The 16,246-nt window shown below is 34.4% G+C and overlaps 1 protein-coding gene across 6 annotated transcripts in view; it reads left to right on the plus strand.

Moving 5' to 3' along the window:
• The window catches only part of GRIK2 (glutamate ionotropic receptor kainate type subunit 2), a 764,129-nt gene that overhangs the window by 159,028 nt on the left and 588,855 nt on the right, over positions 1 to 16,246 (plus strand). The gene's annotated exons all lie outside the window — the stretch shown is intronic.

A 16,246-nucleotide genomic window follows, 5' to 3' on the forward strand; every position in this document is an offset into this window, starting at 1 on the left:
AGGTGAGATTTAAATCAGCTTCAGTGAATGGGCAAAAATTTTGTAGACTTTATTTTACAATTGATACTCCAATTTCCAAGCCCCAAATAAGAAGTTGGAACATTTTGGTGGTGCAACTATTTACCGGGCAGAATACTAAGAGTTTTTATTATATTTTCTCATTTATCTAAAAAATAATCCCATGTTACAGCATTTTAGTTTCCTGGCTGCTCAAGTAAATACCATGCAATGGATTGGCTTACACAATGGAAATTTATTAGCTCACTGTTGAGGCCAGGAAAAAGTCAAGTATAACAGCTGTTTAGTAATAGCTGATTCATCCTCTGTACTATTATTTCCAATGCTTATTGAGTCCTATCAAACACCTTATATAAAATCCAGACATCATCAAGGCAATGTTTTCTCTTCAAAGACTAGCATTCTGAGACTGGTTCCTGTTGTTCTTTGGTCCTGGGCTCCTCTGTCACATGGCAGTGCACATGGCGGCCCCTCCTGCTTCTCCCTACTGTACGGGTTCCAGTGTCTCTTGACCTTCAGCTTATGGCTATTGCTTGTGTGACTTTCTCTTTCTCTGTCTGAATTTCATTTTGCTTATAAAGAACTCCAGTAATACGATTAAGACCCATCCTGATTGAGTTGGGCCATACCTTAACTGAAGTAATTACCTTATTAAAAAGCCCTACTTACAATGGGTTCACATCCACAGGAATGGATTAAGTTTAAGAAAATGTTTTTCTGGGGCACATATAGCTCCAAGCCACCACTTATGGATACTATTATTTTCATATAGATATTGATAGATGATGATAGATAGATGAAAAATTATAAAGGAGTAGAGAAATCAAGTAATCCTCCTTGGACCAAATTATTAGTGAATACTGAAGCCAGGGAATCCCACCTCAGAGCCTTCATTTTAACTGCTTTGTTATAGTGGTATAAACAAGGTAGACTAATTAAGACCCAGGATACAAAATATCTTTTAAATCTTTTTCTTGAAGGAAAGTGGGATTTGTTTCTAATCAACACTGAAGCCTATATTATTTTGATTGGGTTATTGATGAGATATAAGAATAGGAAAAATTATTAACTACTACGGGTACTTGAATTACAATAGTACTCATGCATTAAAAATTTCAGATTATTTATATAAATTCCGAACTTTTTGGTTCAAAGTGCAAGCAGTCAAATGGATTAAGTAATTTTATAATTTCCAACATTGGTAAGATACAAGGATAACAGTTTCAGTTACTTGCCCAATGGTTTTTCCTTTTTGTACAATCAGAGCTGAGATTGCAGTTTGGTTTCTGAACCAAGATCATCTAGGCAGTCTCCACTGCAGAATATATAAGAAATATAGCTATCTTACAATATTGACTGGAAGACATAGATTGCCATAGAGATACTATGGGGTCTCCAAAATTATTCTGACTTTTAAAATTTTAGTTCATTGTTATTAATAACTATTAATAATGGAGGGTCTTGTCTAGAACACTAAAGTGACTAAAGTGCATATTGTTAACCAATAAGAATTCTTAAAGATATTAATTTGTGCATTATTATATATGGAAGAGAAATATTTTTACTGCATAAAATCTTAAAGAAATATCAATATTTTTAAAAATGTTTTCTAAATTTTCATAGTTAACTGCTCATATCCAAGGCAAAAAATGTTTTCTCAAACATGAACACCTTCTTTAGTATTTGTTTGTTCTTTCATGCATCAAATTAATATGTGTGGTTTTTGATAAGACTCAATAACCACTGGAAAGAATAATACAGAGGATGGAACTGCTATTAATAAACAGCTATTATACCTTTAACATTATAGGTGTTAAATAGCAAATTGTGAATAGAAAGAAATGGTTCATAGGGGATAGAGTACAATCAAAGCACTGGTGGTTTTATGCTTCCAATGCTCTCAAATCTTATTGAACACAGTAAATGGGTCAGGAACTTCTTAATTATCTGGTACCCAATTTCATTTGGCATTTTGTTTGCAACTCCTGTCAGAGAAAAGTATATGTGATAGTAAACAAACTGATCAAGAATTTTTAAAAAATGCAAACAATGTCAAGTGATCATACAGATTTTGTAAAGCACAAGGCAATTTCCTAAATATTTTCTATGTACTATACTATGCAATAAGAACTGACATTATTGTAGTGTTATGAAGCAGACCATTAATTTGAGGTTTAAAGAATAACTCAGTTTTATTATTGTGTTCATGAAAAATATATTCATATATACTTAAAATTTTCAAAGTTACTTATTTACATATGTTGTTGATACACTGTAATATGTACATAGAAAGTGCAGTTTATCAGGAAAATATCCTTCTAATTGAAAGGAAAGATAGTTTATCAAATAAAAGAAGCAAAATTGTAATTTTTACCAAGTTAATTTTTCATTGATCATGGAATTATACTTATGATTTTCCAAAATAATAGGACTTCTAGATTCAAATGCTTGTAACCATTTTCTAGAATTAGTTTCTCTAAAGAAAGAAAAGTTAAAAAATTATTATTTTGACACTAAATGCTTATTTTAATTTCTAGTAAGTAGAGTTCTTGTATCTACTCTGGTTGGGGAAAGAAAACTGTACTGTAGACTAAACCACATCCAGTTTTAATAGAATATGAGTTGTACTTCAAATAGCAGGCCAGATTACCCAGATAAATTACAAATTAAATATTGAGACAAATCATTACTTTCAATTAACAAAAAAAATCAACACTTAGGATTATTTTCCTTTAAGTTAATTTATGGAACCATTAAAAACAGGAATTTAAATCATCTTCATGGAGACCTTCAATTGTGGTCTTTTGTTATTTATTATGTTTCCATCCTTAAAGCTTATACAGCATTGTTTTATTTTAATCTACATATAAAAGAAATTTTAATTTTATAGAAAAATCCATTGTTTGGGCATGGTTCATTTAAAGAAAAATAAGAAGTAATGCTTGCTTTTATTTAATGAAACTTTGATAATTATTCTGGGCCTTTGTTTTCATGAATATTTTGAAGGTATTATGAAAAAACACTTAGCTAATCACTATTTATCCTTTTGGTCTCCCTTTATTAGTCAGGATAGACTAGGTTATGCTGCATAAAAAATAAGACCAAAATTTCAGTGGCTTAATAAAAACAAACATTTATTTCTTACTCACATGAAGACTGCTATGGATTAAGGTGGTTGTCAGGAGCTGTTCTTTATGTGGTATATTTGTGTTTCAGTTGCTTCCATCTTGTCTTTCTCTCTTAATATGTGATGCTGATTGTTGCCACAAAGGAAAAGCACATGAAAAATCATGCACCAGCTTCTAAGTGCTTCTTTCTGGAAGTATAATTTGTTCCTCTCTCCAGGAAGGGGAATGCTAGTGAGTGTAAGTGATATCCATCAAACTCAGCTTAGATACACATTTAAAAATCATTTCTTGACCTCCATCCCACTCTGTGACCTCCAGAAGCTCTCTTTAGCACCTTGCTCTTTTCCCTTTTCACAGCCATTATAATAATGAATTGTTTCATTGTCTATCATTTCCTCTCTAGACTAATTTCCATGACTTCTGGAGCTACATTTATTTTTGCTCATAACTATATCATTAGCAACTGGCATACAGTAAGCAGCTAAATACACATTTATTGAATTAATGGACTTAATGGTTTTCCATGGTTTGTACTCTTTCATCTGTAATGCGAAGGGCTTAAGTTGGGTCTATATCGATTTGTTTTAGACCTTTCATAATTTCATGTATGATGTGTGCGTAGTATGCAGTAGGCAAATTCTTTCTAAATGGATGATGTAAGTATTTATTAAGTGCACGTTATGTTCCTAACATTTTTAGCAAAGCTATCTTGGAGAATGACTCTTTCAGGCAAGTAGGAGGAAATTTTAAATCTTGGCAACCTGAAATAATTTTTCCATAAGATTTTTTCTGCCAATGCTCCACCCACCCAATTAACAAAACACTTAACAGGAATTTACCAAAGGGAAAGTTGGGTAAGAAGATTCAAAGGTAAATGACTCTGAGGGAGAAGAGGTAACTGCCAAAGTGCTCACTGTTGTCGCCATGCTCTGGCTTCCCGCTCCTTCAGACTGCTGTACTCGCATATGGAGGAAGAAGGCTGTCAGGAAGCCCAGCCTCAGTCCAGGCTTCTAAGTATGCCGGAAAGACACCCATGTAGAACCAGAGGGGCAATTCAACGCATTGGAGTCACTCTAACCAGGAGCAACATGAGCTCTGGGGAAAAGGTGTGTGCTAACTTAGAGGTGCAAAGACAAAGAATCTCAAAATGAAGGGACCGACTCTGATGTCTACCAAAACTTTGAGAATCGTTTGCCAATATTCCTAGTTCTTTTCCCTCTATACAAAAATGGAAGACAATGTTTCCTAACCCTTTTAAGATTAAATGGGGCCATGTGACTAAATCAAGTAGATGAGCTATGATTGGAAGCGATGTTTGTTATTTCTGGTCCAAATTACTAAAGAGAGAGGGATTGATTTTTCCTCCCTTCCTGCCTATGATCTTCAAGAAATGCATAGCTTCAGGTTGACATAATGCTATAAAATGGAAGAACCCCCATCAGCCTTAGGGCCTTGCCTGCATGGGTCAGAACCCTCTCCATCAACCCATGCTGATAGCGTGAGCAAGAAGTTAACATGTTATTTAAGGACACTGAGACTTTGAGTTTTTTACTGTAGCATAACCAGTCTTTCCTAACACAGTAGAAATATAGTCAATGTTCTTTCGTGTATATAATAGGCACATAACTTTCTCTTTAAGGGAGTTTGTGTTAGAAAAATAAGATAGTACTCAGTTTTATTTGCTAAAAGTGTGACTGGCACAATGTGTTCATTTCCCTCTCCTTTAAATCTAAGAATGTGGAATTTAATAAGTGAAATACTTAGAAAAAACCCAAGGTATGTATATGTGTGTGTGTGTGTATAATATAATCCCCAAATAGCAGACGGCAAATTGGCTAACATTTGATCACCCCATGTCATAATATTTTACAAATTGATTCTTCTTTACATTAATAAGAAATTTTAGAGATGTGAGCACTTGAGGGCAGTATAAAAAATTCAGCCCACCAGTCTGATTGTATTTTTGTCTACATGATGTCAAACGAATGATTTGAGGCTTTTTAAAACTGAAATGATATGGCTTGACAAACAACAGATAAGAAGTTAGTCTACTCAAAGGACATGCATGCATGTTAATTTAATCCCAGGAGAAGACAATTTAATAGATTTTGATGGTGTCATTTACTTTCTGTTTCTCATATATTCAATTACACAGAAATGAAAATTTCTGTCTAGGGTGGATCTATAATATTAGATGGATGAATATTTGTTCTGGAGACTAGTGTTTATGGTCAGCTCTAGAGGTTAAGACAAAGAAATGAGTTTCTGATTCCGGGGTGTGAAATTCTGCTAATTATGGTGATGTGTAACTTCCTTGTAATCGCAGTGAATAAAAACCCCTTAGCCTTTTAGAAGATCCAGTTTTACTATCCGACATTCAGGAAATAGTACAAATAGGTTAAAATACATCTGCTGCAGAAACATATAGGAGCTTAGTTAACAATTCCTCCCCGCAAACTTTATAAACATCTGATAATTTAAAGGACCAAATCCTGAATTTCATAGAAGAACAAGCTGTTGTAATCATTCATACACTTTCACAATCCAATCGTAATTTCTTTATGTTTTAGGATGAGTCAAACTCATCTGTTTTCCAGTACCCACTTTATAAAAAGTAAGAGGTGCACTGTGAATTTCAAACATGACCTGAGTGAGCAAATTTATGAAAATAATGTACGTTTATAATTACATGCTGTCAATTCTGTTATATGAAGGATGATTATTGAGTTTGCATATTAATCAGGCTCATAGTTTCCCATTTTCTTCCTCTGAGTACCAGAGCTGTTTTAAGGACCATATAATGTGAATAAAAGAGGAGGAAAGCAACCACCACTAGAGTGTATTAAGGGTGACATAGTGAAAAATAAAAAGATGGAGTTAGGGTGCATAAACCAGAAAAGGAACTGGAGTGATGTCTGGAAAAGCAGCAGAGTAGAAATAATTCCCTAGACAGGTACACAGACCAGCTAATCCACTCTCTATCTCTTCTGGCCTGTTGCACTGCAAGGCCAGGCTTACCATCACATTTCACTTCAGTTCAAAAAGAGAATGTTTGTTCCTTGTGACCTTTATTAATAGTCTTAATAAGGTAATGATTTGTTTCTGTATTTACCCTTATAATAAAATTCATGATTTAGTAACTACTTGGGGTATTTTAAAACCAGGAGTTATTGATAGGATGTTAAAAAATAGAAAATGGATGGGAGAGTTAGGTTAGACTTTCTGATTGTCAGGATAGGTATATAAAACCATACGTAACTGCTTGTTCTGCAATGTTTATCTGGGGAGGAAATAAGCATATAGCAATGTGTTTTAACTTGTTTTCTAAGATACGTATTGGAATGGGAAAACAAGAAGGTAGTTGTGTTATTAAATTCCCTCACCTCAAATATGGCAGATTAGTAATAGGTGATATATTTTTTTAATGCCAATTTTCTGGTTCCAGATATATAGGTAGGGAAATTCTTGCTCCTCTATACAGGTGGGTCTTTATATAAAGACTATATACTCAGAGCTTAGTGCTGCCTGCAGCTCTTCCTGGCTCCCAAAGGGGAGGAAAGGGTATGAGCACAAGTCAAAGAGTGAGGAAGGGTTTGCACTTTCACATCCCTACACACAGGTTTCATCACAAGCTAATGGTACAGAATGAAAAACAGAGTCATCCCCTCAGTCCCTGGGCCCTTAGCAAGCTGCATTCTTCCTTGGGTATCAGAGGGGGCAACACTTCTTTCAGCAAGTGCCAGTAGGTGCACAGTCCTGAAATGCAGGCTTTCAGATTCTCTTTCTGTTAGATTCAGCTGAGAGTGGCCTCTTTCAAAGAGTGGACAGACCAAAGCCCCTAGGCATCTAGTCACATCAAGGGTTGTTGGTCAGTCAGAGACTCCTTTGGCAAAAACAATCTGTCAGTCCTTTCAGGAAAATTAACTATAAGCATGTCACATACTTAAAGACACAGAATACTGACATGTGAATTAAAACTGCTGTATTATGATCAAACTTCATCAGCCAATTTTATTCCGGAGGCCCTTGGGCTTTACTTCCTTCAGGAACAAAAAAATGATGTCTCATTACAAAATGGCATTTTCTTAGGTATCCCCTAAAACTCAGCAGAAGAGTATAGTCTCAGAGAGCCCTTATCAATACAGATATATGGTGAGGACATAGTTGGAACTAAAAATCTGTCAGTTTTCAGTTAACAGGAGACATATTTTCCCAGAACCTGTCAACCACTTCTTGACTTTGTGATTTTGAACAAAAGATAGCATTACCTATTTGATTCTACCTCTTTGTGGATAACGTCAAGCTGTACACTGACATAGTATTTCCAGTATCCTTCAGATCTCATTAGGAGTGGACACCAGAAGTGGCCATCTTAAAGAGTTCATTTAGGGGCGTGGTGTCTCATACTTGGGAGGCACAGTCTAGTATGCATAGTCAAGTAACATTCTGCGGAAAATAATAAGAAAATTCTGGCGAGGGATGACTGGTGGATAATTAATTATGTGTTTAATCTTTCCTTGTTGTTTAGTAGTAATCAGGTGAATTACTACTAAACAAATTACCAGAAAGGGTATTTTAAAGAGTATTTTAGATCCCATGGGGCAGATAGATGGACCTATCTTGCTTGAGTTGCAAAAGACTTTGAAATTTCAGATAAAGAATTGTTGACCTCTGTTATATTTTCTGTATTTCCCTTAAGCCAAAGCTAACCTGTCACTGAACTATAGAGTAAGCAACTCTGTGAGGATTTCAGCAGACTCATTCTGTGGTTCTCTAAGTGTTGCTGACTTAGGCCTCACCATGGGACAGCCTGGCTTGTGTGAGGGTCTTGGTTTTTTATCAGGACTACACAGACCTCATACATACAACTCAGTTATTTCTTACTGAAATCTGTCTGCTTGATTCTCAGAAAACATGTTCTCACAATCTGGTCTTGTTTCATTATTTCAGAGAATTTCCTCTGTGAAAGCCATCTAGGGCTGCCTCTAGCTGGGTCTCATGTTCTCAGAGGCACTTTCTTTTGACTCATTCCAATTTCATTCAGAGAGCTCCAGGGCTCTGCCGACACCTGCAGGCAGGCGCTGACATCCAGGGTTCTAGCACCTCAGTTCAGGACCCTTGTCACACTGTTGTTGCTGTCAGTGGGTGGAGGTAATCATATGAGGACTACAAGGTCTAGTTGAATGGTTGATTTGAGGTTAGATAAAAAAATACCAAACCCTTTCTACCCAGAAACCATAACTCATTTTGTCTCTTTCTCCATTCCTTATCCATTCCACATGGTGGAGCTACAAATTTATGGCATTCTTTTGGTTATGAAATTTAGGATAATATGAAGAAAGAACTCTGTGTATTACTATAACTGGCACAGAGAAAAGTTAATTTGATAAACCATGAGGTTGGGTGATGTTATGGCTTAGTCCGTGAATAGCTACTCTCTAAGGACAAAATCTATGCCTTTCACTCTGCCTGATTAATGGTCCAGATGGACTGTTAAGCTGGATTTCTTTCTCATCAACAAAAAGCAGGATCTCCTAAGAGCCCGATGTCTGCAGAAATTGAACTTGCATTATTATTCATTTACCTTGTTTCAACATTCTTTGTAGATTTCAACATTCTTTGTAGTATACTCACAATGGCAAGCCTCAAAATATAGTTCACACAACTCAATTTACCTGGCTCATTCTGTTTTTCAACTTCCTGATGGCAGAACACCACCAGCAAATTAAATTTGTAGAATTTTGCTTGACATTTAGAGAAATGATGGCTAAACAAACGCATGCCCTCCCAATAATTTCATTATATTCTCTCACCATTCATTAATTGGTTTTCTAATTGCCTTATGAGAAATTGCTATTTGATGGATTTTTTCCCCTGTCTTTCTAAAGTCATTGATAGCTGCTAGTTTACTTACTAAATAATTTAGGATAAGTTATATAATTTATTTAAGCACTTATAAATACTTTCAACATTTTGAATTCTGAACTGCCCTTGTGATATGCTTTTCTATTTTGGTCTATTTTTTGACTTTCATTAATGCAACCATTTATTCAACAAGCAAGTTTTGAATGTTTATGACATTCAAGGCATCAATCTCATTTCTGTGAAGTCTATAAAAAGAGTTATTGTCCTAAAGAAACTTACATTCTATTAGGGAAGGAAGACTAAAATAATTAGAATTCAAGGTTGAAAGTGATAAATGCAAAGGACTGGAGCAAAGTCCTATGGGAATTCAGAAATATGGAGATCATTTTTGGCTGGAAATTTTGAAAATTGCTTGAGGAAATTGCATGAAACAGTGAGTTAGGATAAATGAAGTTTATTTTTTGTTAAAACTTGATTAAAATATTACCTTTTAGTTGTCCATTAAGAGAAGATTGGCTAGCTAAGTAAAGATAGATATTTAAAATTAGGGTGGTATAACAAGAATTTAATAGCCAGTACAACTGGTACATTGACAATTCAGAATAGATGCCTGACTTTTCAGAGTGAACAGATGACAGCCAGTCCCCTCAGCTGGGACATCCTAGTTGAACATCAACATCCTACAATGAAATGTATACTACTTAAAAGTGATAAATCTACATTTATTTACACAGAAGGATGCCTGCAACGTGTTGTTTAGTAAAAATAAAAGCAGAGTTATGCAACAGTATGTATAGTATGGTATATTTGAATAAAATTGTATACATATATTGATATCTAGAGAATTTTCTGAAAAGATGTTCAGCAAATATCAACAAGAATTTCAGATGAGTTTCATATACTTCTATTTTTCTATTTGTTTGAATTATTTACATTGAATTTAAATTCACTTTACAAAAGAAATAAAGTGATTTAAAAATCATGTCAAAATAATTTTGAAAAACATTTTAGCTATTAGTGATAAATTAGGGAAGAATATAATATTCAGAAGGAAATTATAGTTATGTTTGTGAATTTATGAAATTAATCGTTTGGTGGGAACAGAAATTGAATGGTGGGAACAGAAATTGAATTTGAATGAAGAAAAGATGAATGAGATAAAGTTTGAAAACTAACTGTTGGAAGATACTGGAAAGCATTGTAGACTACAAGTTGATTTTTTTTTTGATTGGCAAGTGGGGAGGGGCATTAAAAGTTTTTGAGATGATTAATGATCACTAAAAAGCACTCATTTAAATATTGTTCTGCATATAATATTTAGAAGACATGTTTGTTGACTGAGACTGGAATTAGAGGCAGGTGAAGAGGACATGGGATTTGACAATGGCAATAGAGTTGCAAGAGAGTCATAAATAAAAGTTATTAATTGTTTGTTTTGTTTTTGTTTTTTAAGGGATGAGCAACAGGACTTAGAGAGATTGAAAGGGTACAGAAGACAAAAGAGAGGAAGGAGCCATTGACTAATACTGGCGGCCTTTACCTAAATACAGCCATTACAAAAGGGCTACACATTGTAAGAAAAGTTCAGAGAAATCAGGGTATGTCAGATCTGGAAGCTAAGGTTTTTTTCCCTCCCTTTTTCCATTGTATAGAGAAATGAAAGGGAAGTAAAGTGACTAGTCAAAAGCTGTAGAGTTGAAGGCTAAGTTGATTTTACATACATTGAGTTTGAAGTGCCGTAGGATGCCTGATTGGGATATCTTGACCCACTAGAAATGTGAGTCAAGACCATCTTTCTCTTTAGTCAAAATTAGTCACTCCTCTTTGGTCTCATATCATTGAACATAGTTCCAATATAACATTTACTAAATTATATTTCATTTATGTGTATTACCTGTTTCTTCTGATATGTATACTTCTGGAAAGAAGTGGTTATGTTTATATTCATTTTTATAATATATAGATACTACTTAGTACAGTGCCAGGACTGTAGTTACTCAAAATTGTTCAGATGAATCAAAAAGAAAGGAGACAAAGAAAATATAGATTTAAGGGTCTTCATAGAAGGTGTAATAGAAGAGCGAAAATCTTCAAGGGAGAATACGTAATAACATAAAAGATCCTCTTGGTTGAGCTCATACACCCAAATAGGTATAGGTATATAGGTATATTGTCCATATATTGGGGACTTCTAAATCTATGTTTACAGCTCTGATCTCTTTCCTATATTCTAGATAAACCAATTGCATTCTTGATAGTCCTCTTTAAAGTCACTGGTTCCACGGTTGAGTGTATCATGCCTCTCCCCATGAAATCTATTTCTCCCTCTCTCAATTCTTTCCTGGTTAATGGCATCACTATCCATTGTACCAGAAGTCTTGGAGTTAAGACTTCCTCATACGTCAAATCTGATTATTATTTTATCAAATTTACCTTCAGAGCATCTCTTAAATGTATACCTTCCCCCCTCTCATTCTCTCTGCCGCTACTTGTTGATTTCATTTCCCATTATTGCTCACCTGGAATATTGCAGTAACATACCAGATTTTCTCCCTTGATCCGGTTTTACTTGTGCCTTCTCCGGTAGAGAGCATAGTGATCTTTACAAAACAAAAACATTGCTTTTAGTTCTCTCTTTAGAAATGCTGCAATGGCTCTCAATTGCTCAGTTTATGATTCACATTTCCTGGTTTGCTGTGTCTCTCTAATTTCATTGCTATTTTAGTTGCTGCCCCAGCCATACTGACCTAACCACATTTCCTCAAACACTTCACACTCTTTCATATCTTGTTGATCCTTTCTCTGCACTGCTCTTTTTTCCTACTTGGAAGATTTCCTCTTCTAAGAGCCAGCTCAATTATCTTCTCATCTAAGAAGCAAGTTTGGATCACGACTAGTTGTTTTGATCATTCGTGTTATTTCCTGAATGTACTTTATCTCATATATAGTTACTATCATATGTTTTTGCTTTATTGCATATCATATACATATCATTATACATTATTATTGTACCATACATGTTTATATGTCTGTAAGAACAGAGGTTTATACTTTGAATTCTAAGAGATTAGAGACACTATTTTCTAGTTCTGTGCCAGTTATGGTGCCTGGAAGATAATAAACACCTAATAAATTTCTATTAACTTCTTCATAGAAGGATGCTGATAACTGACAAAAGATCATTCATTTTTAAAATTAGGTGCTTATTTACAATTTAACACAACACTTTTAAGAGGGAAGTGGGGATAGGTACAGATTTGAGAAATTTAAGGAACAAGTGTGTGAAGAATCATATTCGGTGAATGCATTAAAGATGAAGAGGAAGAAGCAGGTGGAGTAGGAAGAGATGGAGGAGAAAAAGAGCAACAGAAGAAAATAGATAAGATGGAAAGCCAAAGGCATATTCGGAGTCCCAAGAAATTTTGGATGGAAGAACTTAAAGGGAGAGTATTAGTTGTTGGAAAAGTACCAATGAAAAAGATGGACTTGAGTTTTAAACGTGTTTTGCATAAGGAGGAGAGGAGACAATGTAAGAAGAAGGTGAAGAGGGTGTAGATTTTTGCCTTACCCATTTTTGTACTGCTAGTGCCTTACACATAAGATCACTCAATGTATATACATAGAACCGTTGGAAAGGAGTAAGGGTCAATATGAGGAAGAGAAAGGAGGATGCAAAAGAGGTAGAGAAAGTATGTTAAAGGGGAATAAGTTGAAGAACCGAATCTTTAAGAAGAGATGAACAATTTGGTGCACCTTATCTCAAACTTTTCCATGAAATTGTCAACATAGGTGTTCATTGTCCTTATATTTAAGCACATCTGCCATCTGCAAACACATTGAAAAATTTGAGGGCACCTTCTAAAGGATTTTAAATGCCGTGATTTGCAAGACACATCTGATATGTGAAGGGGAGCACTTTCCATTCCTTGAGAACAAGTATCATTTTGGAAATGGCACTTTAGTTGAATTAAGTCTACCTGACTTTAAGAGGTGAGAAATTCTTGAAGAAGAATAGTTAGAAAGGTAATACAAGTATCCAGACATAACAGTGAAAGGATTAATGTATCAGTAGGAAAAAAATAAGCATTGATGTGAAAGATATCAGAGGAAAAATAGACACTGAAGATCCATTAGCTCTAGGGGCTAGGGAAGAGGAATGAGTGAAGACTGGGAGATGAATAAAATAGTGCCATCCCAGACCTTCATGACATGTATGAAAGGACTTTTAGTCCACAAAATTTTTCAGAGAATTCAAACCTAGTTGAGGATTTTAAATAGTCTATTTAAATAGCTGAGATGCCACATACGGCTATCACACCTTGCATGCTGAAAATCATGCGAGGGCATTTATAGTGATAGGGCACTGTAGAGACAATTTGAATTGTGCTCTGATTTTGAGTGCAAGTGCCTAGCTTCGAGAGTTCAGTGATTTTACTACACTCCAGCTGGTGAGACACTTATTTTCATAATGAAGGAAGTTAAACATCTGCCCTCATAATTAATCACAATCTATGACTATCCCACTGCAGCTGCCATTTGGGATTTACTTATCATAGTTTTATAGCATTTCTGTATTTATTTTGCATTTGTCCTTTCCTTGTTATGAAGTTCTAATTTTTAATAAGGATCTCTTTCTTTTCATATTTTCTTGTCTTACTGGCCTTAAGAGAAAAGAGTGTACATCTTCAAGAATCAATCCTTACAAAAACATTCCATGCAGATGAAGATAATGCAAACTTTAAAAAAAAGTTTTTAATTTTTATTTTTTGAAGAAGGTTTAGATTACATAAATATTACATAAAAAAATATAGGGAATTCCCATATACCCCACCCTGTCCCCCTCCACATTTTTCTCCATTAACAAGATCTTTCATTAGTGTGGTACATTTGTTACAAATGATGAACTCATATTGAAGCGTTGCTACTAATCATGGACTATAATTTACATTATAGTTTACACTTTGCCCCACACAATTTTATAAGTTGTGACAAAATGTATAATGGCCAGTATCCATCATTGCAGTGTCATGCAGGACAATTCCAATGTCCCAAAAAATGCCCTTATGTTGCACCCTTATTCTCCCCTCTCTCTGCCCTCAGAGCCTCTGGCGGTCACTGCCTTTATATCAGTGATACAAGTTCCTCCATTGCTAGAATAATAATAAATCTACTTTAGTTGTATGCTGGAAATGATGCGAGGGCATTAAAATGATAGGGCACTGTAGAGACTATTTGAATTGTGCTCTGAGTTTGACTGTGAGTGCCTAGTTTCAAGAATTCAATGATTTTACTAAACTCCAGCTGTTGAAACACTTATTTTCATAATGAAGGAAGTTAAACATCTGCCCTCATAATTAATCCCAATCCATGACTATCCCATTGCAGCTGCCATTTGGGATTTACTTACCAAGTTTTATAGCATTTCTGTATTTAATTTGCATTTGTCCTTTTCTCTTCATGAAGTTCTGATTTTTAGCATGGATTGTTTTCTTTTCATATTTTCTTGTTCATTAACATTAAAAGAAAAGAGTATATCTTCAAGAATCAATTTCTACAAAAATGCTCCATGCAGGCCAAGATAATGCAAACTTTTTAAATGATTGTCTAAAAAAGGTGATGGTGTTAAACTAATCAGAACCTGAAGCTATGATTTAAATCATTTTAATTTTTTCAAATATAATTTACACAAGTTAGTATTTCTTCTGTTAGGAAAATAATCTGATTTGTGACCTTCACTACTTCCTTTCTCTTACTACTTCTAATGCAGAAAATTTTGTCAGTTTTCTGTGTTTAGGTATTTGAGAAAGAAAATCACTTTTAAGATATGCTGTTTCTGAATACACTACTTTGTTTTCTTACCTCCCAAATATTACGTCTACATTCTAGTACAGCAATGAATGATTTTGAAGTCAATCCAAATTATCTAAACCATATATGTAAAAGGAATCTGTTATTTATGTTTGTCTTACTTTTAAGTAAGATATACTCCCAATGTGATCTGTGGACATTCTTGTGAATACTGACACAGATAGATGACTTTATGTACAAAATTCCACTTGTGGGTTTTAGTAATATGAGCTACTTTTAATAACATTTGAGGAAAACATTCTCTCTCTGTACATAATTCTTTTGTAGTATATTTTCCTACAAATTCTGAAAAATGGTAACTTCTATCTTTAAGCTACTAAATCAATCATTATAACTGCACTGAAAAACAAAACAAAACAACTTGCCAATTAAAACATCAACAAAATCTTAGTATTTTTCTCTGAGAAAGAATGAAAGATTGCCATTTTAGTGATTTTTTCCAAGGTTTTGAATTTTCTTTATTTTTTTCCCCTTACTCTAAACCAGCAGATTTATAAGCCATGTACTTGAACGGCAAAACCATTTGCCATTTGGTAAAATTGGCTGACATTTCATTTTTTTCTGGGCAGATTGCAGATTAGTTTGACATTATTTCGCTGGGCTCTGAGCTACATCATTAACATATTGCTTATGACTAAAAGCAAAGTAGTTTCATTTTGTGGCATAATACCCCACATTTCCTACAAGTAGTAAAAATATGACTTCTCTGAAAATAACTAGGTACTGCTTCAGTCTTATGAAAAAAAAAAAGAATTCTATTAATGTAACAAAATGTATCACTAAAATGGTGTGTCAGAGGGGAACGAAAACCTCCATAAAGGCGTGATGTGTTTACTGTTGATATCTCTAAATCTTGGCCAGAAATGAGAAACATTCATGAAATATTGGGTTTAAACTGAGATTACATCAGTATGGTAGCAATATCATACTTGTCAGCTCACAGAATAAAACTGCCTGGTTGTACCACATGAAAATGAAAATTCACTTTTTGATTTAAGGCATAATTCTTTGCCTGTCCATGTTGTATAACTTTTTTGTTTTTAATGTAAAGAAAATAAGAGCCAGGAAACTGTTCTACAATATGGCTTTGCTTGGGCTACTAGGGGAGTAACAAACTGCTGTTCACTTTTTAATTAAAGTGGTGATCAAATAATTACTAATGCTCTTATTTCAGTTCTCAATATATTTGCTAACTTTTTTCCTCCATTGAATTAATTCTAGTGTGTAAACTAAGTAGACAGGGCCACACTTTACTATTGTTGAGTTCTCTTTTATTTAAAAAGCAATTGTAGTATTATGATTACATATGATATGGATAAGATATGTTGAACGATTCACTTGCTGTGATTTTTCTGTTTTTCTTTCAC

This window comes from Dasypus novemcinctus, chromosome 11, assembly GCF_030445035.2.
Source record: "Dasypus novemcinctus isolate mDasNov1 chromosome 11, mDasNov1.1.hap2, whole genome shotgun sequence".
NCBI classification, from domain to species: domain Eukaryota; kingdom Metazoa; phylum Chordata; class Mammalia; order Cingulata; family Dasypodidae; genus Dasypus; species Dasypus novemcinctus.